This window comes from Lathamus discolor, chromosome 3 (genome assembly GCF_037157495.1).
Source record: "Lathamus discolor isolate bLatDis1 chromosome 3, bLatDis1.hap1, whole genome shotgun sequence".
In the NCBI taxonomy this organism is placed as follows: domain Eukaryota; kingdom Metazoa; phylum Chordata; class Aves; order Psittaciformes; family Psittacidae; genus Lathamus; species Lathamus discolor.
Window position 1 is genome coordinate 42,626,969 of NC_088886.1, and position 27,426 is coordinate 42,654,394.

Here is a 27,426-nt window from a genome sequence, read left to right on the forward strand (position 1 = left end):
GAGGTGGAAGAGCAGTATATGGGCAAAAGATTTCATAGATTTCATAGATTTCTTAAGAGTTTTTACCAAAAGGAGGCTGAGTATAGCTTAGTTTTATTTCTTATCCATGAACCCATTCCAACTCTACTACTAAACAATGTTCAGGGCATTTGGTAGATTTTACACATTTAATCTTTAACATTACTGTGCAACAAATAATTCCAATATATATTTGTCACTTCATTTCAAATAAAACTGTGACAAGCCCGAAAAGATTTATTTTCAGTGAGGCAATAATAATGAAATGTGTTTGATTATGCCTTTTTCTTTTGTAATGGATTTCCCCCCATATCTACTGTATTTGTTAAATAAACATTAACTGAATGCAGGACTTCCACAACAGTTTCTGTTTTGCAGCATGAAAGCCATAAGGAGACCAAGACATTTAAAGAGATGGAAAAGTCTAGAAAGGACCTGTATAATTCCTTCCTCCCATGTGCAAGTACTAGTTTTTATTTTGTTATTCTGCTTAAAAGGGTTTGTTCAGATTTTTCTTTTCAGCTACCATAATGAGTTTTAAAAGAATATATGCATTTCCTTTGATTAGTTTCTGATGTGGTCTTCAGTGGATTCAGTTCTGAAAGAAATAAGTATTTTTGGAATCTTCACTTCCCTTGAATCCTCACTTTCTTGCATGGCAGAGTAGACTGCTCTGCCCTTTTTGTGAGTGAAAGGAAAGCCAATGCCTGTCTCAGCAGCCCCTGTGACTAAGGTGTCAGGTAAATTACTTGACTACAGCTGGGTTTTTTTAATTACGGGTTTGTTTTTCTTTTTTTTTTTATTCCATAGCAGAGCATGAATTAGAGGGCAGAGCCCTTATAAAATGCATTTGTAGAATTAATATTGGCAGTTCAAAGAGCTGAGATTTGCACTAGTAGAGTTAACAGTAGGGTTGCAGGAATAAGGAATTGATTTGTGACTGCCAGGAAGTCACAGTTTTTCTCTTTCTTCCCTCTAGCTTGTGCCAAGAAAGATGGTCTCTGACAGAAAGTTAGTTTCCAGCCAACACTAAAACTGAAATGAGAACTGATGGTGTAGGATTTTGTTGTACCCGTATGGTAGAAGTGTCACTACAAATGACTTGCCAACATGGCTTCCCAAGTACTTTCTTTGTCTTAAATACAAAAAGTTATTCTGAATCTAATGAAACAGATGGTCTTGCTCAGCAGTACTGAAGAACCTTGTTGTGTACTATTCAATCTTTAAACACAACTGGAAAGAAATGCTTTTATCTTCAGCTAAACTTTATATTTGCTAGTTATATTTTTTTTCCTTCTGTAATTATCTTCCTATTTGCCATAGCTTTTAAGATCTGTAGAAATACATCCCACTTACAGGATGATGGCTGTCTTTTAATGCATTTCATGGCTGAAGGGGGAGGGTGAAATGAGGAGGGGCTGTGTCAAAGCTCAGGAGAGTTTGGGAGCCAGATTGAGACAAGAATCGTAGCACCATAGGGTTAGGATTGCAGAGGACCTTAAGATCATCTGGTTCCAACCCCCCTGCCATGGGCAGGGACGCCTCATACTAGACCATGCCACCCAAGGCTCTGTCCAGCCTGGCCTTGAACACCACCAGGGTTGGAGCATTTAGCACTTCTTTAGGCAACCTGTTCCAGTGCCTCACCACCCTCATAGTAGAATCATAGAATAGCTAGTGTTGGCAATGACCTTAAGATCATCTAGTTCCAACCCCCCTGCCATGGGCAGGGATACCTCACACTAAACCATGTCACCCAAGGCTCTGTCCAACCTGGCCTTGAACACCATCAGGGATGGAGCATTCACATCTTCCCTGGGCAACCTATTCCAGTGCCTCACCACCCTAACAGGAAAGAGCTTCTTCCTTATATCCAATCTAAACTTCCCCTGTTTAAGTTTTAACCCGTTACCCCTTGTCCTATCACTACAGTCGCTAATGAAGAGCCCCTCCCCAGCATCCTTATAGGCCCCCCTTCAGATACTGGAAGGCTGCTATGAGGTCTCCATGCAGCCTTCTCTTCTCCAGGCTGAACAGCTCCAACTTTCTCAGCCTATCTTCATACGGGAGGTGCTCCAGTCCCCTGATCATCCTCGTGGCCCTTTGGACTTGTTCCAACAGTTCCATGTCCTTTTTATGTTGGGGACACCAGAACTGCACGCAATACTCCAGGTGAGGTCTCATGAGAGCAGAGTAGAGGGGCAGGATCACTTCCTTCAACCTGCTGCTGGTTGCCTTTCTTTTGATGCAGCCCAGGATACAGTTGTCTTTCTGGACTGTGAGGACACACTGCTGGCTCCTGTTATTTTCTTGTCAATCAACACCCCCAGGTCCTTCTCTGCAGGTCTGCTCTGAATCTCTTCTCTGCCCAATCTGTAACTGTGCTTGGAATTGCCTCGGGCCAGGTGTAAGACCTTGCACTTTACTTCAACAACTCATCCCACCGTCTGTGTCTCCTACAAAGATGTTGAACAGGATTGGTTCCAACACTGACTCCTGCGGGACACCACTCATCGCTGGTCTCCACGTGAACACTGAGCTGTTAAAGCTTCACCAGAAAAGCTGTTTTGGCAGTGTTTAAAGCTATGCCCCTCAGGATTATTTTGCACATGAATCAAATACAGGGTCAGCGATCTGATAAAAGCATTTTTGTCTTAAGATATTTCATAGAGTAAGGCAACAGTTCAAAAGTAGGATTTCAGTCAGCATGGTTAGAGCCTTTATTGGCATCAGTGCAACTTCAGAAGTAGCAAAGCTGAGAGCCTGGCCAGCATGGAGGATATTTGCCATATTGTAGGCAGGGCTTTGGGTGATGCCACAGCACCTTTGCAGTTAAGAAAACTGCATTTTCTTGGGAAAAAAAAAAAAAAATCACTTGTGTTTTGGGTTCTGAATGTTGTTCACTTTGTGCTTGCCTGCACTACTTACTACTGGTTTACAGCTGTTGAATGTCTCAGGGTGCCTGAAGTTGGCAAGGAAGGTGCATAGTTGCATAGTAACAGATTTATTCAGGATCTAGTCTTTTGGCTTGAAACTAGAATTCTTCGATTTCCAAGAATTTTGCTTACTTGTGAAAGGAGTTGCTCAGCTCCTAATTGCTTTACACCATTTTGTTTCTGCACTCTTTTGGGAGTGAGGAGTAGAGAGGAGGAAGGTAACAAAGCAAATTTAGTATAAGCCTCTTACTTCAAAATCTATAGTACAGACAGGGCATGAAAACATAGCATTTTCACAGTCTCATTTGGAATGGAGTTAATTTGAGCAATACTTTATGCTTTTGAGATGGTTTACCATCCTAAATACCTTAAGATATCATGACCTACCCTTCAGAGTGTGTTTGACTAATACTTAAGGCTTTAAGCTTTCTCAGACTTGGGTTGCTTATCTCTCATAGCATGCAGTCATCCACTGGCAGTGTGTGAAAACGTTTGCAACCTCACTGTTTTCCACTTTGCTTATAAAGTAGTCATTTCCAGTTTTCAATTAAAGGATATTCTTCCATGCATATAAAGTAAATTGTCTTCTCAGTGTGTGATAGCAACAGAACTAGCAGAATAACTGCTCAGGGGTGGCTGATAACAGTTGTTATTCTATTGCAAGGGGAAGGTGCATCCAACTTCTGCTGTTAATATGAGAATGATAGGTCTTTGTCTATCCTCTTGTGGCAGCAGTGAGGATGGAGAGATGGAGTTGGTGAGGGTACCTGAGGGGGCCAGCTGTTTCCTGCTCCAGTTCCAGGTTGCACTCACCACACTGATTACAGAGAAATTTGGGGTTTGCTGTAGTTGGATCCAGCTTTTTGCCTCCAGGATGTGTGTAAGAGAGCTTGGAGAAGATGGAGTCTGCTTTGTAAGGATGAGCTCCTCTGGTATTTTAGCTCCTGAATTCTAGCAAGTCTCTGAGCTTACAGGAGATGAGGATTTGGGGGGCTTTAACTAGCACTTCCCCTCTCCCACCCCCCCACCCTGAAGGACTTTTAACTTGGACATGGTGGTAACTGAAGGCATTTCTGTAAGATTTGGTGTCCCTTAGTGAGTTTCAAGTGCCAGAAGCACAAGGCCATTGCATCATTTTAAGGAATGTTCTCTAGCATAACGTAAACAGAATGTATGAAGAAGCTGAGGCAAAAAGTATTATGTATAAGCTGCTAAAAGCTAGTTTTTAATCTTTGGAAGTACTGGGTGAGTGTAGGAGGCGGGCAGGTACACAATGCAACAATGAACTTCTGGCACATCCAAATTTAGAGACTTGTCATCTCTGAATCACTTTTGCAAACTGATTCACCAGGGAGCTATTTCAAGTGTTTGGTCCTTCTTTAAAACATGTGCCATGTAAAGTAGGACAGGTCCTGGTATATAAAGTAGTGCTTTGCCTTAAAATTTCCAGATCCGACTGTCTCAGACTTGTCTTCACTGTGCGATCATGAATTGTAGAATGGAGATCTTGACAGCATTGCAAATAATCTTTGCATTGCTTGCAAAAAGAGGAAATTCTCAGTTCTTGTACTTCAATCACATGTTAATCTGTATGAGAGCATTTTGGCCATATGAGGTATGAACTTTTTATTCTCCTAGACTCCTTGCCCATGCCCCCATCACTCAGGCATACACATGCATGTCACTTCCCATCCAAACTGTGCTCCCTTCACATCTCATGTGTTTGCCAAATGTCAGCTTTCCAGCAGGGATAAAAAGCAAAAAAACCGCCACAAACCAGGCATGGGTAGCCAATGGCATTTGCATAAATGCAGGCAGGAGCAGGGAAGGCAGAGACAAGGGAACTTTAGAATAAAGTGTTCTTGAAGTGTAAATTTTAAACTACAGTGGTAATGAGAGATGCCTTAGGATCACAACTAGGGAGCTGTGGTATATCAAGTACAGCTGAGTTATGTTCTGTAAAAAAGCACAGATTGTGTTTCCCAATTAAACTTTTTTTCTTGTAGTTTATGCAGCCAATGGTCTGAGATGGAGATAGAGGGCCACTGGTGAGTGCAGTTTCTCAGATCCCACAGGTGAGTCTTTCATCCCAACCTGTGGCATCGCTGGTGGCTTTTGGAGCGGGTGTCTGCTGCAATGTTTCGCTGTTGTCATATGTATTTAATCAGAGCTTTTTAGCCTTCATTATTACACGTGTGTGTGTGTGTGTGTGTGTGTAGAAACACAAACTCATGCTTGATCTTTTTTTATAGCCTGTCTGTATCTTGGCCTTGCTCTACAAAGAGGATGTTTTTCACTGAGCTGCTCAGACTTGAAAAAAAGTGTTTCCCTTATTCTGAAAATAATGGTGCACAGAAAAATATACAGACAAGGCTTGATTTTTCTCTAAATATCATTGACACAAAGGGAATGTGAGCTTTCCAGGAATTGAATCTATCCATATAAGTCATTCAGATGGCAAAAGTAGGAAAAAGAGATGTTCTTAGCTGAACATAGGGATATGGGAAACACTGTGCATTTTTCATCGTTAGGTAGACATAATCTGCCTGAAGTTGGATAAGACAAACGTAAAAGGCTGATGAAGATACCAGTATGTTTCCAAAATAGCTGTGCAGGTGTTCTTGAAATATTGGTTGAGCAAATAAATGGATCCATTTTTTGGCAAGTTGTTCTCATTCTTACTTACTTTTAGTCTGAAGGGAGCAAAATCACATTATGAAGCTATAGCAGCATTCAAATGCTGCGAATCAGAAGCTCATAAAAAAATGAAAATAAATTGAGATTATGTTGCAGAGGAGAGAAAAGCTTTGTAGCCATTAAGACAACAAAACTACTCCCTGCATGAAGTATTTTATGACGAGAACCCCAAAGAGGCACTTGAGGAATGTCTTCAAAATACCGCAGCCTAAAGACCTATTTTAATTTCAGTACACATTTAACTTTCTGTAATACTAAAAAAAGAAACAAATGGGAAGAGCTCCTAGTTGCAGACTTTGTTCCTGAAGGGTCTTTTCTTCATGTACAATTAAAAATGCAAGGTAACATTAGAGCATATATATTCAGAAAAAAGGCCAAACTTCCAACTTAGTCATCATTAGGTGAGAGGGCCCCCAGCATGCAATGTAGCTCTAATGCAAGCTCTAATTCTTGGCATTAAAATTCTATGGCAACTAAGTTGTGAAGTTAACAGGAAAGAAACAAGTATAGGGAGGGGTAGTTTTTTGACAGATTTCATGTAGGAATTGAAATTTACTGCATTTGTGAATGGAGGTTACTGATGTATTATAGAATCATAGAATAGTTAGGGTTGGAAAGGACCTCAAGATCATCTAGTTCCAACCTCCCTGCCATAGGCAGGGACACCTCACACTAAACCATCCCACCCAAGGCTTCATCCAACCTGGCCCTGAACACTGCCAGGGATGGAGCACTCACAACCTCCCTGGGCAATTGATTCCAGTGCCTCACAACCCTAACAGGAAATAATTTCCTCCTTATATTCAATCGAAACTTCCCCTGTTTAAGTTTTAACCCATTACCCCTTGTCCTGTCACTATAGTCCCTGACAAAGAGATCCTCCCCAGCATCCCTATAGGCCCCCTTCATATACTGGAAGGCTGCTATGAGGTCTCCACACAGCCTTCTCTTCTCCAGGCTGAACAGCCCCAACTTCCTCAGCCTGTCTTCATACGGGAGGTGCTCCAGTCCCCTGATCATCCTCGTGGCCCTCCTCTGGACTTGTTCCAGCAGTTCCATGTCCTTTTTATGTTGAGGACACCAGAACTGCACACAGTACTCCAGGTGAGGTCTCACAAGAGCAGAGTAGAGGGGCAGGATCACCTCTTTCGACCTGCTGGTCACGCTCCTTTTGATGCAGCCCAATTTCAGCTGGAATGAGAATGTGTGTGTGACTTCTGAGTGTCCTTTGCTTGCACGTACCTGAGAGCTGATATCAAATTTGCAGAATATTTGCACCTAAACAGCTAATTTATCTCCTTCCTTCAAAGCAGGTCTCGCGATTTTATGTTGAAACCACTGAGGCCAAGGATTGAGAGGACATAAATCCACCATAATTTTCTCTTGTTTTTCCTGGACAAGCTCCACATTTATGGTAAATGAGACAGTTGTCGAATGAAAGACTTATCCCAAAGGATGCTGACATACCTCCTAGCTCTTACAGGTTGGAATTCAAGACATCCTCCTTGCCTATGGGCGAGACTGAAGCTTTTCTTGTTTTAGTATTTTAGAACTCCAGTGAGAGCGCTCTGTTTCTGATGCACAGAAACATCATCTGTTTCTGTGTAGGAGCAGCCTGGCAACTGTAGAATAGCCGTAGGCTTGATGCACATCCGAGTAGAGGCACTGATATGGAGCAAAGCCCCTGGGAAAGAGGAGGCTGATAGCGTATTCTGTGTGGTTCTTCCACAGCATTGATCTGGAGTGTTCTACCACACCCTTTCTGGTTTTTTCTTTGTTTTTAACTTTGGGAATGAAGGAAAGCTAATACAGTTGTTGAGCAATGTAAATCAATAGAATTACAGAAATGTGTTAATACATGAGAAGTGGACATTTCTTTCTTCCAGGGAAATAGATAAAATACATAATCTGAGTGTTCCAATATAAATTTCCTGTATAGGAGGTCTGCAGTAAGCAAAATTAATTCTGTAAGGAAATTTCCAGAAAAAAAAATCATTCTTTGAATAATGGAGCTAAATATGCACAAAATAAAACTGTAGCTCTTTTCTAATGCAAAAGGAATTGGTCTCACAAAGCTGAAAAGTATTTCCTTACTTCACAAAGAAACTTTAGAGAAGGATACCCTGGTATTTATTACAAGTAACTCATACATAAAGACAGCTACTGTACAGTTAGGTTTTATAAATGTGGGTTGTTTTTTATCTTTTGTGTATGTAAAAATACTGCTATTCTTTCAGTTTGATGTGTTTATCTTCAAGATGAAGATTTTATGTGGAGCATACTGTGTTAAAATGCTACTTCTTTACGTCAAAAAAAACTTAAGGAAGCTCTTCCAGACTGAGTATCTTCCACAGCATATTTGCTCAGAATAAAAACTTACAGCAAACTTTACTGGATTTTTATCTTTTTTAAGTATCTAAGAAGAGATAAAGAGTTATTTATTGCTAATCATGTTTTCATTTTTCATTCTGCAAATGAAATTTGCAGATCTGAAAAAAACTACCAAAGAAAACTGGTTTGGGATTCAGTTTTGCTTTTCACAAGGAAAGAAGTAGAACCTTTTTCCCCATAATGGACCTAAGTGATTGCATACAAAATGAAGTTTAAATCTTCATGTATAGGTAACAAGTTTAGAAGAAGTGCAAGGCAGTGGAATTGAGTAAGCTAGTGACAACATTACATATTATGGTCTACGATTCATGATAAAAATAGCATTAAGTGTAGTGTCTTTTTTTCAGTCCCATTGCCAAGCCATAATGGACAATGAAATATATTGATCATGTTAGAAGTGATCAGATATGTTGCTGTCTTTTATTTTCTGCTCTAAGGGGCTGAATTCCCAACCGACATCTCTGCTGTCATTTGTCATGTTTGGCCACACAAAACACAGGATTATTTGAAAGGCAACTGTTAGGAACTCCTAGGTTCCTCCTACCCCCAACTTAAGCTTACTTTTTATGTCTCCTTATGTTTCCTTCCTTCATCAGCTTTTAGATAACTTTTATTTGTTATTCTCTGACTTTACAGTGCTGCTTTCTGTACGTGTTTCTTGGTGGAATGTCTCATGGCATTTATCCATGCTTTTTGCCAATGTCTTTCTTGAATCCAGTATTTTCCTAAATGCCTGTGGTCCACTGGTAAAGCTATTACAGAGATGCCTGCAGTCCTTCCTTACCACTTTATTAAACATTTCACTTCTCTTGGATTCCTGGAAATTGGTTGTAGATATAGAGCTTCTCTCTGTGTTCCCACCTGGCTTTAGTTCAGCATGTTGGTAGGTAGCCCTCTGTGTAAAATGAACCTTGATAAAGAGGATATTCATCCTTTTCAGCTGGCTTTCCAACCTCCTCCCAAGTTTTGAATTATGAATGTTCTTCTTTATAATAGAGTGTTGTGGGAAAACAGAAAACACTCCAATAGCACGGCCAGTACCATTGGCAATATAAATGCTACTTAAATGTGGAACTTGTTTTCTTCATGGTATGCTTCTTCAAGCTCCACTTCCACTCTTTGTCTCTATCCCTCTTTCAGTTCAGAAATAAATATATTGAAACCAAATACAAGAGAAAAACTGTCTTCTCCCTTTTAGAATACTAATCGATTCAGGACTGTGTAAAGACTTGCATAGGTAGTGAACTAATGAGTTTGCACGGTGTCAATCTTGTACTTATTTATTGCTCAGGAAATCATTTGAAGGAGCATTACAACTGTATGGACTGTACTGCTGCCCTCTACAAATTGGAGTGCAGTATGGTTTGATTAAATGATAACACATAAAGCTCAAAGAAAGCCCTCTACAGTATTTAATGGTTCTTTCTGTACTCATTTTCTTTAGAAGCTGGGAGCAGAAGGCTGTTAAGAATCTGTTAAGAATTCCAAGTTCACTGAACTTAAACCAAGAATAATAACAGCAAGAAAAAAATGCTTGTAATTTAGGAGTGAATTTTGGGTAGTCCCACAATAGCCTTCTGTCTGCTAAGCTTCTGGTCATTTATTCTGCTATCTTGGGTACATATTGACTAAATATATGGCAACAACATAATTTAATTTGTTTAGTGGTTACTTAAGGCTGCTTGCAAGAATGATTTTTAAAACTCTGTTAAATAAAAAAGAGGTCACATTACTTGTAGCATAATTAAAATAGCGGTATGTATGAACAATAAAATTGTGAGATCTATTCTAGGGCCATGCCTGCAGATTGCTGAATTTCTGCACATCTGACTTGAGCCTTGGAAATGGCCTTTCTCAGTTTAATTTTTTGATATGTTTGTTCTATAAACTCTCTTCTGTAATTTGCTGGGGAGGTTAAAATATTTAACCTAATTAATAAAAGTATGAGCATATGGAGACAGTGGAAAGAAAAAATACTTTGCCATATATATATATACACACACATATACACATTTCTTCCCTGGTGAGTGGAAGTTGAAGATAAAGTAGTGTCTTTATACTCTGTCTGCCATCCTGCATCCAAAATCTAATTTTACAGATACTTATTAAGGATAGAATGGAGCATGGATAATAAAAATTAGTTAAGATAAAAATAATAGGTGCAACAAACCATAATATTTAAGGTATAATTTTGGAATTCAGGTCTAGGAATGTTCATCTTTGGCTGTGTGCATTTGTACATGTATACATAAAAAACTATGTACACCCACATTTTTAAGTAGAAGTTGCAGTTTATAACCTGAGAGAGAATGAAAGTGTCTGGTAATCGGGCAGTAGTTGCATAGCCTTTCATCTAAATGCATCAAAGTATTTTGCAAGTAGATGAGAAAATTGAGGCTCAGAAAATTGATTTGTTCATGCCATTTGGCAACAGATCTGGGAAGAGACTGCAGAGTCTCCGTTTACAGTCTTGGCTTTGACCTCTGGCTGAGTGACTCAGTAGCCAGACGAGCATCCATGATTCATCAGACCACCTTCCCAGCAGCCCTGCTCCAGTCTGGGGGCAGCAGAACAGGAGGGGTCTGCAAGGGGAAACATGCTTCAAATACCAGACGGAGCTCTCTGCCAGCTCAATGTGCAGAGCAATTAGTAAGACAAAACTTTCCCAACAAACTGATGTCTAGTTTGGGCTCTCTTCCCTGGTCCTTTTCTGTGTGTTTCTAAAACTGTCTTCTGGTATGAAAACAAGATCTCGTAGACTCTGAGAGCCAAGAATGACGCCAGTCAATGCAATGCTGTGGGAGCATCCCTTCCATTGTCTTGTCTGCGGGGATCCCTCCATCTCCCTGTTTTACACAATCTCTTACACCTGGCATTTAGGCAAGTGTTTGACATTCTAATGAAATGTTTTTTTCTGAATTGTATACTGTTGTTTGAATATTAATATATAGAGGCTGAGTTACTACGTGATGGAGCAAATAACTTGCTTATTGTTTTCCTAAGTGTCAGTTGGATATGCTATTTCAGTATGGTGCTGGTGGTTGAGTATGAAGTACCTGGGAGGATGGGACCCCTTTTCAAGCCTTACTGCTAACTACTTAGATGTGACGAAATGACTGTTACTGTGTGGAATTCAGTGTCATCCTTTCTGTTTCTTTGAAATTGCTTATTGCTCCAAAAATTGAAACCCAGGTTTTAGTTTTTGTTGTTTTGTTGGTTTTGTTTTTCCTGGATTGATATCTCTAGTCCTGAAAAAACACCGTCAACTATTCCAAGTGACCACTGACATGTTTGGTTGCACCTTGTCAAAGCCAGGTCAAGAGAGGAATATAGAACTTCTTAAAACTTTATTAAAAATGTATGTGCACAGAACCATTTATTGAAGTCTTTTAACAACAAGAGGTAGATGGATAGAGCCATTTTTATCAGCTCTAATTTGATGGGTTTGCCTACTCATTTTAGTCAAAATGAGTAGTAAACTCTTTTTTTAGTCAACTTTATAGAGAAAAGTCAAATGGAAACTATACTTCAGAAGTGTTAACTGCTTATGTGGTTTGCAGGCTGCAGAGGAAAAGATAACATGGAAAAATGACTTATTTTACACCCTAAAACTGTAAAATGCTAGGGCTATTATGTTTTATAAATATTCATTGTTAATGATCATTCTATTTCCCTCACCTGCTCTGGACTGGATCTTAAGCTGCTGACTCCGATAGCACAGAGATTTCACTTTCTATCTCATAAATTCTCTGTTGGCAGAGTTCAGTTGTTTCGATGTAATTTTAATGTCGAAGTCTCCTGGGTAAGAGGCAGTTTCTCACTGAGTAAAGCCAGTTTGAGTTTTTTGGATTGATGTTTGAATTTATGGGTGTGACAGATCAGAAAATACAACTGCAGAATTGTTTTCTTAATAGAGATTATTAACTTCCTCTTCTATGTGAGCTGAAAAGTTACTGTTTCTATCCACATGGAGCCTTTTTGTGCTATGGGATTTCCTTTTTGGGTGTGAGTAGGAATAGCGTTTTTAAAATACTGACTGGAAAACAGAAATTCCTAAACTAGCCTTAAGTACAGCAAAATATCCTTATCTTGTTTAGTGGTTACTTAAGGTTCTGCTCCTTTTAACTGTGCTAAAATCCAAAGGACCATAAAGGGTTAAGAACCTTCTTTCCTATAAGAATGGAAAATGTAGCATGTATCTTTAATTACCCAGGGACTTCTGTGGTTGCTTGTACTGAGTCAGGTTAAAGCAGACTTCTGGAATGAGGGGGAAATAACTGCTGCTGGAATTTGAAGGTACATATTGTTGCTCTTGTGCCACGTGTCAGCACTGTTTCACAAATGCCACATGGCTGGTCTTCTCCAGTGTCCCACTGGATGCTCTGGTTATCTTACAGCACTCTTCAACCACAGCTGGGCTGTCAGCTGGGTAAGTCATGCTGTGTTTATCGTAAGAGGTCATTCTTGGCCAGGAATGAATACAGATCTGACAATACAGATAGTTTTGAAAGTACGAAGCAGTTCTGGAGAAACCAGGGTTTCATCAAATCAATGGAAAGTTTAGAGTTGCAGAGCAGGCTTGGTGTGCATGTGGGGCTGCTGGGCAGTCGCTGGGAAACCTGTTTTCATGGCTCTGCTTTCCTTTGGCAGCCATCCCTGCTGCAGGAGCAAAGGAGGAGGTGTGGATGTAAAGGGCAGGACTGCTACACTGCTGCCAGAGGATGCACTTCCTCTATCACCTGCTCAGCTTCATTGAACTCTGGTGACATGTTTGGGAAGCTACAACAAAAATGCCCTGTTGCTATTTTAGTCCTGACTGACGTGTAGCACCAGGCAGAGGTGATGTTGCTCAGCTCTGAGTGAATGAGCCCTCTAAATCAAGAGCTGTATGGCTGCTAGTGAAACAGCTGCTTACTCACTGGATCTCACCTGCTCACAATTTCTTCACTTCTTTGGTCAGGTTTTATTTCCCAGATGTATGAGAAGTATATATCCATCAAGGAAGGTGCTATAAAGGACAAATAAATGTCTGTGTGTAGTATATTCTATTCGAATTGTCATTTGGTTGAAGGCACTTTCAGAAATGGCTTTTTAACTGGAAGACTCTCCTAGAGCTGAAGTGATTTAGAGGAAGAGTAAAGCCTGTGAAACTCACTTGAAGCAGGACTGGAAAGGGGCAGTAATTTGTCCCTTGCTCCATTATATTTTGACAGTAGGTTAAAAGGACTTTGAGTTGCAGAACCAGCTCTTCTAAAATCAGTTTGTAGAGACAACATATTTTCTTGTATCCTAAATTTTGTGTGGGGTCTTAGCTCCTGTATTTGCAGCCCATGAGGAAGAATCTTAGCTCAAAGGCATGTGCCAAAGCATGTGTCCCTGGGGACACTTGCCATGAGCCCTGCCTGCGGGTGGACAGGAGCTCTCCCCACCCTGATGGGAGCTTTGGCCTCCTGTAGAAAGGTGTTGGGAGCTGGGAAGTGGAAACCAAGCCTTGGCTGCTCTTGGCAACATGAATCTCTCTTTTTTTGACATGTAACAGGCCTCCATTTTACTGCTCCTCACTTTCTGCCTCGCAGAACAGAGTAAATATTTGTGCTGCATCTCTGTCATCTCCTAATATTTGGAAGCCTGCCCTGAAGGGGTGTGTGTATAAGAACTGGTTGGGGAATATGGAGCAATGATACTGTTGAAGCTGCTGGAGGAGAGTGAAATGTAGCTCTTTTTTTTTCCCCCTCTTTTTCTTCAGCAACAAGCCTGAGCAAAATCACCTTTTCAGGAAATGCAAAGATTTGCTTTAAAAATTTCCATCTGCTTTAACATACTTTCTTTGCCAGACGGTCTCTGGAATTCATTTAAATTCTTTGTGTCAGCAGCCACCATAACCTGAGCGTTAATGTAAAAGTTTCCAGTGGCTTTCATTGACTACCCGCATTATCCTAATGCTTAATCAACAGATTGATTGTGGCAAGAAGGATTTCAGAAATTTTACTTTTTTTTTACTAGTTTGCTGGTGCATGGCAATTTCTAATACAAACTTGGCTATTGTTAAGGAAAAATGGTGGTTCTTACAGGCTTTATTGGACAGATGTATATGACTTGATTATGCTGTTTATTGTGGAGATCTTGACTGCATGCTGATCGGCTGCCTTTTCCTTAGCTACTCTGGAGTTGTTTTTCTAGCAGTTTCTTCTTTCCTCATTCACAAACCACATATGTACTTTCTCTCCTAGTCTTTTATTCTACACAGATGCTCTGTTGGTGATATTTAAACACAGGCAGGGAAAAGCCCCTTGTCATAAAATATTTTTTTCTTCCTTTTTGGCAGTGAAGCATTTGGCCACGTCTCCATTTTCTCTTCCTACCAGTATTGCTTCCAGATGTTTTCTTGCAGCTTCTTTCTTTTTTGCATTTGGATTGTTGCTTGATCATTAGCACTCTGTTTTCGAGAGGGGAAGCCTTTGAGTTGGTAGCAACTAGACATGAACCCAAGCCACAACTGTCTGACCTCAGTTTCCTCAGTTTGAGGTTATGTTTGGATTTGAGAAGTTGGTTTGACTTATACCAACAGTCAAACACAGCCACAAATTCATTTCTGAATTCAAAGGTGCATTTTGCCAATAATCCGAGACTACTCAACTTCTTGCTTTGTGTTCGCTACATGTAAAGTCAAACTGTTGCTAAGGATTTAACCCCCTTTTTCATTTGGAGCAATGCTATGGGAAATTTGTATCTTCAGTGTAAATAAATTACCTGGATATCTGAGCCTTTTCCAAGGTGATTATGCTCCAGGATGCCATACATGTAATCTTGGGAAGGAGGACGGTCTCACTTCAGAGGCTGGAAGTAAGACCATCTCCCCCTGAGGTTTGCAGTGACCCTGGCACAGAACTGAGGTGTGCTGCTCTGATAACAGGAACTGAAGCTCAGTTTCTGCCTGTGGCTGCCTCAAGCACCATTTCCTTCCCTAGCACTCTGCAGGACCTAGAAGAGTCTAGGGGAGTCAAACTTGTTGGGGTGACAGCACTATGAAAAATTCCCTAGGGGCTTTGATGTGGGACAAATGATTAATTATCAATTTAAATAACAAAACAAGCCCTACTTTCTGTGTTCATCGGGGTTCTCAGTAGTCATGCATCATGCACAAGAAAAGGAGTACTGTTTTTTCTTACATAGCCCAGGTATTTCCATCCTGTCTCTTGGCCATTGCTTCAGGCATGAAGAAATTAGCTTACCAGTATTTAACTGCTTGCTGTGTTTCACAAGTTGCTGGGTTTGGAGCATTTCCTACCTCCTGTTGGTGGGGACTTTGCCCCTTATCCCATCCTGATGAAATGGAACACTAACTGGAAACTAACTTAAATACCTGCCATCCCCAAATCAATTCAGCCGCAATTCAAAATTCACAAGGGTGCCAAATGCAGTCTGTTACAGAAATAGGGACCTACAGTTCCCAAGTGGCAAAAACATGGGAAGTGTATGAGTGATGAACATTTAAGTGCATTATAATGAGGCTGTTTCAGAGAAATCCATCCCAGCCTAGGCAAGGAAGAGGCATTCATCAAACTGGAAGCAGAAATGGTTTTTGCTTGGGGTTCCTCAGGACTGAAGACCCCATTGTGGGACACCCATACTGTCATGAGTCTGGCATTCAAACCTACTGAAATAACTGAAGAGTAGTTGGGGTTTGCTTTTTGGGTTTTTTGTTCCAGCAAACTTCATGTATCACCTCTTGCCCCAGCTGGAAGAAAGTCAGCATGAATACTAGTGTAAGCTGTGGCTGATTTGGCAAGATGCAGATGTTTATTCCTATGGCTGATCTGGAGCAACCTTTTAACAGAAGTAGTCCAGAAGTGATTAAATGTGCAGAACAATGTTACATGATTTACAGGGACACAACTCATCTGTGCTTACTCTGTCTCGGCTGGAAAGGAGTGTACCGTGCCCAGATTTCTCCTGATACGGTGAAGGTGTGAATCAACACAATAGCTCTCCGTTTTTTTGGCCCACAGGAGGGCAACATCGAGCTGCAGCTGAAACGAACAGGCTTTGCCAAAACAGATGTACAGTTTACTAATTTGAGAATTAATAAATTAAAACAAATTAGCCTATTCAGAAATGTTATAGACTGTGGCTATTTAGTGGTGTGTCAGTCTGCATCCACCCTTTGTGTTTTGTTGTATTTGTGGTTAATCTGTAATTGTCATCTGTGGCCAACAAGAATGTGTTGTGAAGAATAAGGCAAAGATATTTGTTAGATGGCAGCTATGTTTTTTCCTTCATGCTTCCTTTCCCAAACTGCATTAGTTAAGTGTTGTGCTGAGGAAAATGGACTATTAAGATTATGATTTTTGAATTTTTGAGTTATCTAAGAGTACATGTGTGTTATGGACTATGTTATAAGGATTGCAGGCTGAGAATTGCATGGTACTAATGGTTCGAAGTTATTTGGGCAATACATCAGCTGTAGTGTTTAATGCAGGTAGTTTTCAGTAGTCACAGTAGTATAGGAAATGTAGCTGCACAAAAGGTTCTTGTTTTGCAATAACCTGTATCTCCATAAATTCTGACCAAAGTATGGATCTAGGTGCTTTGAGAGAAGCTTGACTCCAGAGGAGCTGAGACATCAGTACACATCCAGATCCTAAGAGGCTGAGAAGGCAGATCAAAGGGAGCTTGGCACTCATGCTTTCTAAGACTCTGGATATGTGGTGTTTTCATGTTGCAGTCAGTAAGTAAAATAAAGCATTTCTTCCTCTGCACAAGTAGTGGAACATTCTAGAAATAGCATGAAAGTGCAAAGGTACATCAGGTCAGGAACGGGAGCAAATGTTTGGTACCTTTGCCTGCGTTACACACAGGGGTGAGTAGGCTCAGAGCTGGAGCATGGCAGAATAGTCTAAGAAGCATGTATAGCACCTTACCTACCTTGAAGTTCTGTGCTAGCCAGGTGGAATGAGGGCGCTGGGCATCATGCTGATACATGAAAGGGTGTAGAGACCTTCAGGAGGGCAAGACAAACAGGCTGCTTCAAGCACAGAACCTGTGAGCCGTGGCCTCAGGCTGAATGAAGAGGGCACTACTGAGGTGTTTTGCTTATTTAAAAAAATAGAGACCTCTTCATCATTATTGCCACAACCACTCTGTATAGATGAAATGGGGAAAAATAGTAAAAAATAAGTGACAAAAGACTTAGTAAGGATATGCAGGGCCTTACTCTAGAGTCTGGAACCCATTTCCATTGGAGGATGCTTGGGCCCCAGGTGATGGCTGAGCTGGTGGTGAGAGATAAGAAAGGGAGGGCCAATGACTGCAAAAGGAACATCACAAGCCTTTCTTCAAACCTCACCTCTGCTGTATCCCTTTGGCTGGTGAAGCTGGTTTTGCCAGGGGAATTGCTAGGGTGCCTGAACTTTCAGGCCTTCTTTTACAAGGGGCATGGAGACCAAGGTGGAGGTTGTGGTTTACCAGGCACTAATAACATTGGTGTTACTATCCAAAATAATCTGGGGGGGACAAACAAGGCAAAGTTATGTACTAAAAAGTGGTGTCTTTTATTGGATTGACTGATCCATAGTCAGGTTGAGGGAGCTTTCAGGGTTTACTCCCATATTCCATGTGTGGTAATGGTATGGTTTAAAGATCTTCAGTCAGGTGCCTTGTGGTTTCATAGAGACATGTTGCCGATTCAAACAAAATTAACAGTTTGGAAGATCTTCCCCCTCCACCCCTGCCAGATAATGCAAAAGCATTTTTTGAAAGTGAAACCCAAGAGTCTGTAACAAGGCATGGATTTTGTGCCAAGTTCCATCGTTCTGCAAGTGGGTAATATTTTAAGTCCCTTTCTGATGTTCAAAGCAGGAAAGAACGAGCTAAGCCTCCTGCCCAGCCCCCCTTTTTTTTCCCTTTTTTTTTTTTTCCTATGGACTCCCAAAGTATATTGGCATATCTTAAACTAGCTTTTGACGGGACGTTATGGAGGATGGATTGGTGTGTGAAGGATACCTTCTAGTATTTTATTAGAAAAGTAATTGTTTGGATGTGTATCACTTCTAGTTTAGCCAGAGGCAGATATATAGTTTTGTATGGCCACTCTTTGTGGATTAACATTTTGGGAAACTAGCAGCCTTGCAAAGACTCAGAAAAACTCAAGTAGAAGAAAAGGCCTGCGTCCATTTCTTTGTTTAACAGCAATTGCCCTTTTGGATACTTGGGAGCCAAATACGTTTGAAAACCATTCCAAATCATTATGCTTTACTGAAGGAAAAAAAAGAAGTCTGGAAGTGATGTGGCCTACTCTATTTGCCTTGTATTTTGGGGCTATATAACAGCAGATTTCTTTATGCTGTCCTGACCTTTCCAGTAAGAATGATAGGTCTTCAGGTGTGCTTACTCAACTCATTATCAATAAAGGGTAAGTACAGATACTATTAATCAGAATGGTCTGTTTCAAAGTGAATAGTAAAAACACATAGTGTTACGTAAAGTTCAATTATGATAATAAACTAACTTAAAAGACAAAAAACCCCCAACAAAACAAAAAAAAACCACAATCAAACAAGCCCAGGTGCTTAGCAGGGAAAGTAATTCTAGTTTCTGCATGTGCATTTGATTTATTTTTGATGGTTTATGTAGAAAAGTTTCAGGGGGGTTGTCCCACTATATATTTCCTCGTCCTACTGCTTTGTCAAAATCCAGTAAGAGCAAAAGATGTTCCATCCATCTTTACAAGGGGAGGACTGGCCAATAAAGATAAGAGCAGTCAAGTATATCAAATCCAGGAGAAGGAAAAAAAAAAGGTGTGGGAGATACAAAAGAAGCCAATAGAGGTATGCACATGGAAATATGCAAGTGTGGACAGTGGATGAGTAGGTTTGTGGGCTCAGGTTTGTGTCCAACACATTTTCTCTGGCTATAGCAGTCCCCACAGCAGAGGCAGCCACCAGTCCTCAGCCAGCTGTGACATGCTCACAATAGGTGAAGCAATCCCAGGCCTGCAAAGTCCTATCTTTCACTCCTTGATTTACCTCGAAACCCTAGGTTAGCACAAGAGTAGGTAAGACATTCATTCAAATGAGCACAATATCTGCCCTGTCTTGCCTCAAACTGAAGTACTACAAGTCTTTGAATGGGGCCTTGAGTAAACTGTTCTAGTGGAAGGTGTCCCTGAAAGTTTGCTGATGACACTAAGTTATGTGGTGCGGTTGATACACTGGAGGTAAGGGATGCCATCCAGAGGGACCCTGACATGCTTGAGAGGTGAGCCAGTGCCAACCTCGTGAAGTTCAACCAAGCCAAGTGCAAGGTCCTGCATGTGGGTCAGTGTAATCCCAGGCACAGCTACAGGGTGGGCAGAGAAGAGATTTAGAGCAGACCTGCAGAGAAGGGCTTCGGGGTGTTGGTCAATGAGAAACTTAACATGAGCTGGCTTCAGTGTGAGCTCACAGCCAGAAAGCCAACCATATCCTGGGCCACATCAAAAGGAGCATGACCAGCAGGTCGAAGGAGGTGATCCTGCACCTCTATTCTGCTCTCATGAGACCTCACCTAGAGTATTGTGTGCAGTTCTTGTGTCCTCAACATAAAAAGGACATGGAACTGCAGGAACAAGTCCAGAGGAGGGCCACGAGGATGATCAGGGGACTGGAGCACCTCCCGTATGAAGATAGGCTGAGAAAGTTGGGGCTGTTGAGCCTGGAGAAGAGAAGCTACGTGGAGTCCTCATAGCAGCCTTTGAGTATCAGAAGGGGGCCGATAGGGATGCTGGGGAGGGACTCTTCATCAGGGACTGTAGTGACAGGACAAGAGGTAATGGGTCAAAACTTAAACAGGGGAAGTTCAGGTTAGATATAAGGAAGAAGTTCTTTACTGTGAGGGTGGTGAAGCACCGGAAGAGGCTGCCCAAAGAAGTGGTAAATGCTCCATCCCTGGCAGTGTTCAAGGCCAGGTTGGACAGAGCCTTGGGCAACATGGTCTAGTGTGAGGTGTCCCTGCCCATGGCAGGGGGGTTGGAACTAGATGATCTTAAAGTCCTTTCCAACCCTAACCATTCTATGATTCTGTAAACATGAAGGATTTCTGTTCCTTATTCCATAGCTTTGATAAATCAAAAACTTCAGATCACCTCTTAAACAACAATCAGCACTGACAGCCTCTTGGAGAAAGCTGCACGCATCAGATGTACCAGTTAGGATGTATCCAGCCCAGTAGTTTGCTGCTAGCAAATACTTATGTGTACTTCCTGGCCTAGTTGGATTTTTCAATTGAAAAATATTAATGCATTTCAAAGTGAAGCATGTGGTTTTGTATGCATGTATGTGTGTTTTTGTTTAAACTCACTGATTTCAATTAGTTCCTTGGCCTCTGGGCCCGTGGTATGTATGCCAGAACTAGGCTATGATTCACTGCTCTTGAGACCTTCTTCACTAACAAAGGACGTGACAGAATTCCACACAGCTGTAGTGACTGCCTTACTCAGGATATTCAGAGTCTATGCCTAGGTCAATGAAGTAGATGAAAGGATAAGAAAATGTAACTAATGTTTTCAAATTTTGTCACTGACAAATTTGTTCAAGTCACCCCTGCACTTGCACACACAATTATTCTCCATGAAAAGTACTCAACATTCACTGTACCCTCTATATGTAATCTCTGAGACACCTGACTTCCTAGCTTTTGAACATTCATAAATTATTTGAAACTTGTTCCCCAGCATTGACTTCCTACTTTGGAGGAGGAGTCAGGAACTCTACAAAATATTCTGGGACCAGTACTGAGTGACTGTAGGCAAAACCCTCAGATATACCTTTGAAGGGCTGGGAATATGAAGAGAGCCTTTTATAGCAAGGCTGCAGGAGGTTTGGGATGACACATGGGCTGGTAGGAGGCTGCACATCCTGGCCTCAGTGAACTTTGTGGCAACAGTGAGAGTGTATGGAGCTTCTGCAGCTAAAAAGCATGGACCCTAGTAATGAGATAAAAAGGAAATCGCCATTAGTTCTTTACAACACAGGCTGGTGTTGCTCAGTTGTGTCTTGTAAATCTCACAAAGCATCTGTGCTTCACAAACCAGTGAGCCTGCTCCCTAGATGAGTATCATGACACGGTACAAGGCAGAAACAAGCCCAGCCTGGTGTAGCCAGCTGAGAGCTACATCACAGTATTAGGGTGGTACTACTGAGCTAATAAGCTCTGTGGAGAAACAAGTGCGGGCTCTGTGCCACACTCATGTTTTCAGGTGGCTTTTAGATCAAGGCTAGCTTGTGTCCTTCCACTCCAGGGCACAGGCAGAGTGAACCCAAGCTGGCTGTGATGTCATATGTAGGTAAAAGACAATCTGTTTAATTGTAAAAAGGATGGGAAGCTCTCAGGTGAGAATAAATACCTTCATTCTCCTGAAATGGCTGGCTACAGATCTCATACAAACCTCTCACTTTGAGACTTCGGCACTTGGCGTATCATGATGAGTTGCAGCCCAGGAATTCTAAATCCCTGATGGCACTAAGGACTTAAAATCTAAGCTCTGGGCCATCACTGTAAAGAAAGTACTGTATAACTTAACTTCATAGAGTTCAGAGTTTTCATTCCCTTCTGCAATAGTGGAAATTTCTTTAAGCACATGGAGAGCTGTCCATTTTAGGTAAAGTACATGTCAGAAGAGCAGAGAAGTATGCATGGATTAGGAGCATGATTGATGGGTGGATGGAGAATAACTATTACTCTGATTTTTATTATTACAGGCTAGCAGAAAACATAAATGAATGTTTTCATTACATTTTCTGTCTTCAAAAGATGGTAAGTTAAGGGTGGTCCTAGATAGCAAGGTGCTTTTCAAAAGAAGTAAGGGAACAGCGCTGAAATTGATGTATTAGTCATTCTGCTCTTTGTCCTCTGAAGGATGAAAATGCAGCGTGCCAGATTATGGAACAGTGCTTATGGTGTAATTTGTCATGAAAAACTGCTTTCTTTCTCTACCATCTTTGCTAATAATTGATACCTATTCTAAGATCAAAACACTTAGCATTTGTGCAGGGACAGAAAATAAAACCTCCAATAGAGGGCCACAGATAATAAACCAACCTTCTCTTATGTCTCTTATGCCTTTTCTACTGGTATTTTGAGAAGAAATGTCACATTGGAGAAAATGCTTATAAAAACATTTTAGAGTGAACAGTGAAGAAGCCAGTATATCTAGAAATGGTAATTACAAGGAGCATGTGATCTCATTTTGGGGAAGCAGCAGTATAGATGGTCCTATATGTTTGCTTTAACTTATTCAAAATATCTGCATTGATAGGTGAGAAAACAATTTTTCAATAATAAATATAATAAAGGAAAGAAAATAAAACCACTACTATTTTCAATTTCAGATTATCTAAAGTTTTTTTGAGGATCTATCAATCTGATTGCCAGGAGCAATTCTCTGCCTAGCAAGTATAAATAAGTCCGTGCTCTCAACTGTCAAATTTGAGTCAGGATCCATTAGATCCAGCAATACGTTAATGCTGTCTTGAAGAGCAGAGGTCTTCAGAGCTGGTGTTTGTGTTTCTCCGGGTATTCTTCTAACCACCGGGAGCAGTGACTATAAATCAGCTCTTGACTACAGGATCAAATATTTGGTACCAAACTCCTTTATTGAACAAGGGGTCCATCAGACTGTAAGATGCAGTATTCGTTTTGGCTAGACAATTAATACCACTAACTCACAAACCTGGTATCCCTGAAAACCTTGTAAGGACCACATGCTGTTGATTTGAACTGACTGGATCCTTTTGTCTTAGGTGCCTCTGTTTAGAGTTCCTGAATCTAGAAAGCTGTGCTAGATTTCTTTTTTTGGTGTTATTGTTGTTTGAAAAGCTGCTTTTCAGATAGTTCATTGAAAAGAAAAAAAGATTTCTCTTTTATTTCTGTTCCTAGAAAATTCTGCCAAATGTCAGCAGTGGTGGAAACTGTGAGTTCAGTGTATGCACAAAGTGAGCAATACCAGCACTGGCACTGAGCATTGGCAAATGGTGCTCAGCTGTGTTTTGAAAGGGCCACCTCCAGGAGCAAAAGGCAAGTTCAACTACACAGCTGTCATAATATTTTCCAGTTTGCTGAGAGTGCTGATGATTTTCATACTTCAAAGATGTATTCATTCCATCAAGCTGTAGAAGGAAATACCAACAACATAAATGTCAGAATATTCTGGTTTTATCCAGCTCTTCTTGGGTATGGCTGGTTTGCAATCTTACATCACAGCTATAATAGTTAAAGCAAGGCATTCTGACTATCATAGCAGTGGAATTATTTCCAGCAGACACTTTAAAAGGCCCTGGAAAAGGACAAGCAAAGGGGGTGGATTGCTAGCAGTTCTAAATGCATATTAGAAGAATTTATTTTAAAATTCTTACGACAGATTTGGATGTAAGCAAAAACCCTAATTCAGAGTACTATTAGACAGCAGAAAGTACTGCATATATTAATTTTAGTTAGTAGCAGGAACCTAGTCACCTTCCTAAAAAGACATGTTATTTCAGCGTATATACAAGAAGGAACTGCTAATCCTGTCTCTTCAGTAAAGTAACCAAGAGGCAAACATTCATTTCCCAAAGTTTAAGATTTAATTATTACTTGTCCTATGCATTTTATTGGTCTTTATACATACCCTGAGTTTACTCTCTGCTTGCTATTTATCTTCTCCACACATTTATATGGCATACATTTAGCAAGGAATGAGTTTTGGGTAGTTGCAATATAGTAAAATTGTGTGAGTACTACCCTTTTTCATAAGTACCTCTTCAGCCCCTTAAAATTAACTGTACAAACCTTACTCATTAAAAATAATTGCATTGTTCAATCCATTATTTCTTTTGCAACGAGATGCTATGCTTTTTCCTGTAGATACAATTCAAATACATATTAAAATATTAATGTGCTTTTGTGGGAGACATACATTATATAACAATATTTCTGCATTTGGTACCTTAGCATCAAGCCCTTCTCTTTTATTAAACTAAATGCGTATGTTGTCTAGTTTGTACTGCCTGCTGTTAAGTATCTTTGACTTTCTTGGTATATACCTTATGTCTTGAAAGTATGAGAGTTTGAAGAGAACTCTGTCTTGTGATTATTGACCATCACCAAACTTCCATACAACTGATTAAGCAGTCTCTTTCTGATATAAAGAGTTCTTACAGGGTGCTTTACAAATTATGAATGAGTGGTGTTTCTATTAGCTGTGATGTCATAGTCATTCCTATTTCACGTTTAGACAATATATGTATACATATGTAATAACAGTGAAAATAATAAAAGCAAAGCCCAGGAATACAGAAAACACTCCTACTGGGCTATGGCTGGAGAATAGCCAATTTAGCAGAGATGGGCCAAAACCATGTTTGTAGTAGCTTTATCTTTAATTCACTACAAAACTTAATAAACTGGTAGGTTACATTTGCAGTTAAATGCAATAATGTTGAATAGAAAGCAAAGTTAAGTATTAAATAAAAGAATAAGAAAAATAGTTTTACAAGACCAGAACAGCAGCATGTTTCTCCTGGCAGTTATGTTAATTCCCAGGAAATACTTAACCATTTTCACATCTTTTTTGGGCAAACAAGGTCCTTATGCTAGCACAAGCCACTACCATTTAGTCTGTGTCTGCAAACAATCTGACAGTGTTGGAGACAGGTAAGACTCAGGAGAACTTCAGTGTTCCTCAGTGAAACTCCTCATGACATGAAAGAGAAACCACATACACAGATTTGCATGCTGTGCATATGTACTTTTGGAGGAAATGATTAATCCAAAACTCTGAAAGCTTTCAATTTAATATCAAATCTATTTCCTCCTCAAACAAAAAAAAAAAACCAACAAAACAATAACCCCCCCCCCAAAACAACAATAACAAAAAAACCCTAAAACCCAACCCCTCCCCCCGCCAATAACTAAACAAAAACCACCAACAAAAAAGTATCTAGAAATGAAATTTATTATTTTGGTTGAATAGACTGTGTCAGCATACAAACCTGGAACGTAAATTCAGATTTCAACTATTCTGAAGATAGCACACAAAATTTCATAGGAGGATTTTTGAACAGAACAACTGTGTGTGTTTTTGTTGTTGTTGTTGTTTTTTGTGATATTATGGCCATCTAAAGGCACATGTGTGATTTTGTGGCTTCCTCTATAGACCTATACCTGTGAATGTGTGTGTTTGTATTGCAGATTCCATATAAAAAGTAGAAAAGAAACCTCTCTCACTGAAGGAAGAGTTTGAGGGGATGCGAACTGGATGTAGGGTAAATATAGCAGATCTTGCTATAAAGCAGAAGGGTGGAGTTTCCTAACTTTCACCGTTTCTGTGCATGTGTTACTATTGCTTACTGTACTTTTAGGAGAAGATAAGATAAATAGATGCTAAAGAGAATATTCAAATACCTTTCTGAGATTATGTTTGCCAAATGGCATTCAGCATTCCTGAGTCTGCTTGAAAAGAAGTTTAGTAGACACTTTAATTTCAGCAATTAGGGTAATATTCATGTTTAAGACATTAAATTTAAAATGTTTAACTGAATCATGTGTTTCTCCAATGTGCTCTGCAGATCTTCTGACATTTTTCAAATCTTGATTACTTAAAAGTCCAAGTATAATACTACATTAGTATTCAGAAAGAATGTTTGAATCTTCATGCCTTATTTGATCAGGCTAAGTATGCATCCCGCTTTGATTAAGACTTTGCTGATCCTGGAGTAAAAATCATTAAACATTCATAAAAGACCATTGCTTTTTTCTCCACCTCAAGAATGTACTGACATATTTTATGCTATTATTTGCCTAAAGTATCTTACTGAACTTTTAACCCCCTTTACAGTCTCTTATGCCTATTTATATGAAGTCCCAAACCCTTCATTTCAAAGCATTTTTAAAAGCTAATATACAATTCATTTGAGTTCAGTGAAAGTAAAGTTATGAAAAACACCCTGTCATCGAAGGACTCATTGCTAATTAACTACATGGGCAGCTTCCTTTGAGGAATAATTCCTCTCAGTTCTTTAACTCCCAGGTTAAAATGCCTTTGGGTCTAGGCTCATCTTTTTGAAAGATGCTTCTGAAAGTGATAGCCGGATACTGCTGTCCTCCAAGGTAAAGTGTGATATCACATCTCCTGCTCACACAGCTCAATGGCATGAGGATAGGCAGGGAATTCACTAGCGATTTTTTTTTATTATTTTTACTTTTAACCTGGATTCTTACATACACAAATTTTATTCTTCTTTTAGCACTCCTCAAACTCAGTCTCTCCATTCTTTCTCATTATTTGTGCATGGTCTGATGTGAGAGAGAGAGGGAAGTTTCCAGGGCTCCAAGCCATGCATTGGAGCACTGAGCCCGTGTTCAGCCCCAGACCATGCTACTGCTGCCAGGCACCATCTTCTGTTCCCAGGGACAAGATGCAAGCCCCCATGAACTAAGTTTGTCTTTTTGGTGCTCATGGACCTGTCTGAGTACATGTATAAGCCTATGTCATAGTTTGGGGATTGTCTAGCACTGTGTGGAGGAGTGGTATGTAGGGAGAAAGGCTCACAGTCCTGCAAGACCCATGGCAGTAGCCTTTCCTTACTCCTGTGCTTTGTAGTCTCATGCTCTAACTCTGAGCTGAAGATGTAAAGGCCCAGAAGAAACAGATGTATGCCATTATATTCAGAATCTGCAATGTTTTCATGCTGGAATACTTAGAAAGGAATTTGAATTGGTAGGTATGCAAAGCTGGGAGAGTAACCAGCCTTTTTCCATCATCTATTCAAACTGTAAAAATTCCATTGTAGAAATCTATATAAAGTGCTCTTAAATATCCAGTTTTTTATTAAAACTTCATTATTTAATGTGTTTAAAAATTTCAGATGTGTGCTTATTACTGATTATAAACCCCCATTGGCTTCAAGAGTAGGGATTAATCAAAGTACTTCATTAGTTATTACTGGAAAAATGCCTGCACAGAATTTTAAGTTATCATCAGACTTGTTTACTTTTGATGCCTTGATTTAAATGTAATGTGCCTTGAAGCCCAGGAAAGATTTTGGTACAAAATAGGAAGGATATGTCTATATTTAAGGAAGAGATACAGTTTATGTTCTTAGTAAAAGCTAGATGGGCTTCATTTAAAGGTGAACTTAAAGCTCCAGAAAAGATGTTTTTCTTACTTCTTTTTCTTAGAGATTCTTTGCTGCCCCCTCTTTTTGTGCTGTGTGCTTTAATTAAAAATCTAATGCATTACTGACATCAGAGATACCAGGAAACAAACTGTTATTCACTAAGAGCAAGTGAGAGTTTTAATCAAATTATTAAATAAAATTCAGGGTGAATTGCTTTTTAAACAACTTTTTATATCAGAAATCAAGAATGG

General features: G+C 40.1%; 1 long non-coding RNA gene across 1 annotated transcript; it reads left to right on the forward strand.

Moving 5' to 3' along the window:
- The first annotated feature begins 1,817 nt into the window (after positions 1-1,817).
- Positions 1,818-8,037, forward strand: LOC136012098 (uncharacterized). Its single transcript, XR_010611576.1, has 2 exons — positions 1,818-5,029; positions 6,965-8,037. It is a non-coding gene; the product is annotated as an uncharacterized LOC136012098 (long non-coding RNA).
- Positions 8,038-27,426: the final 19,389 nt, after the last annotated feature.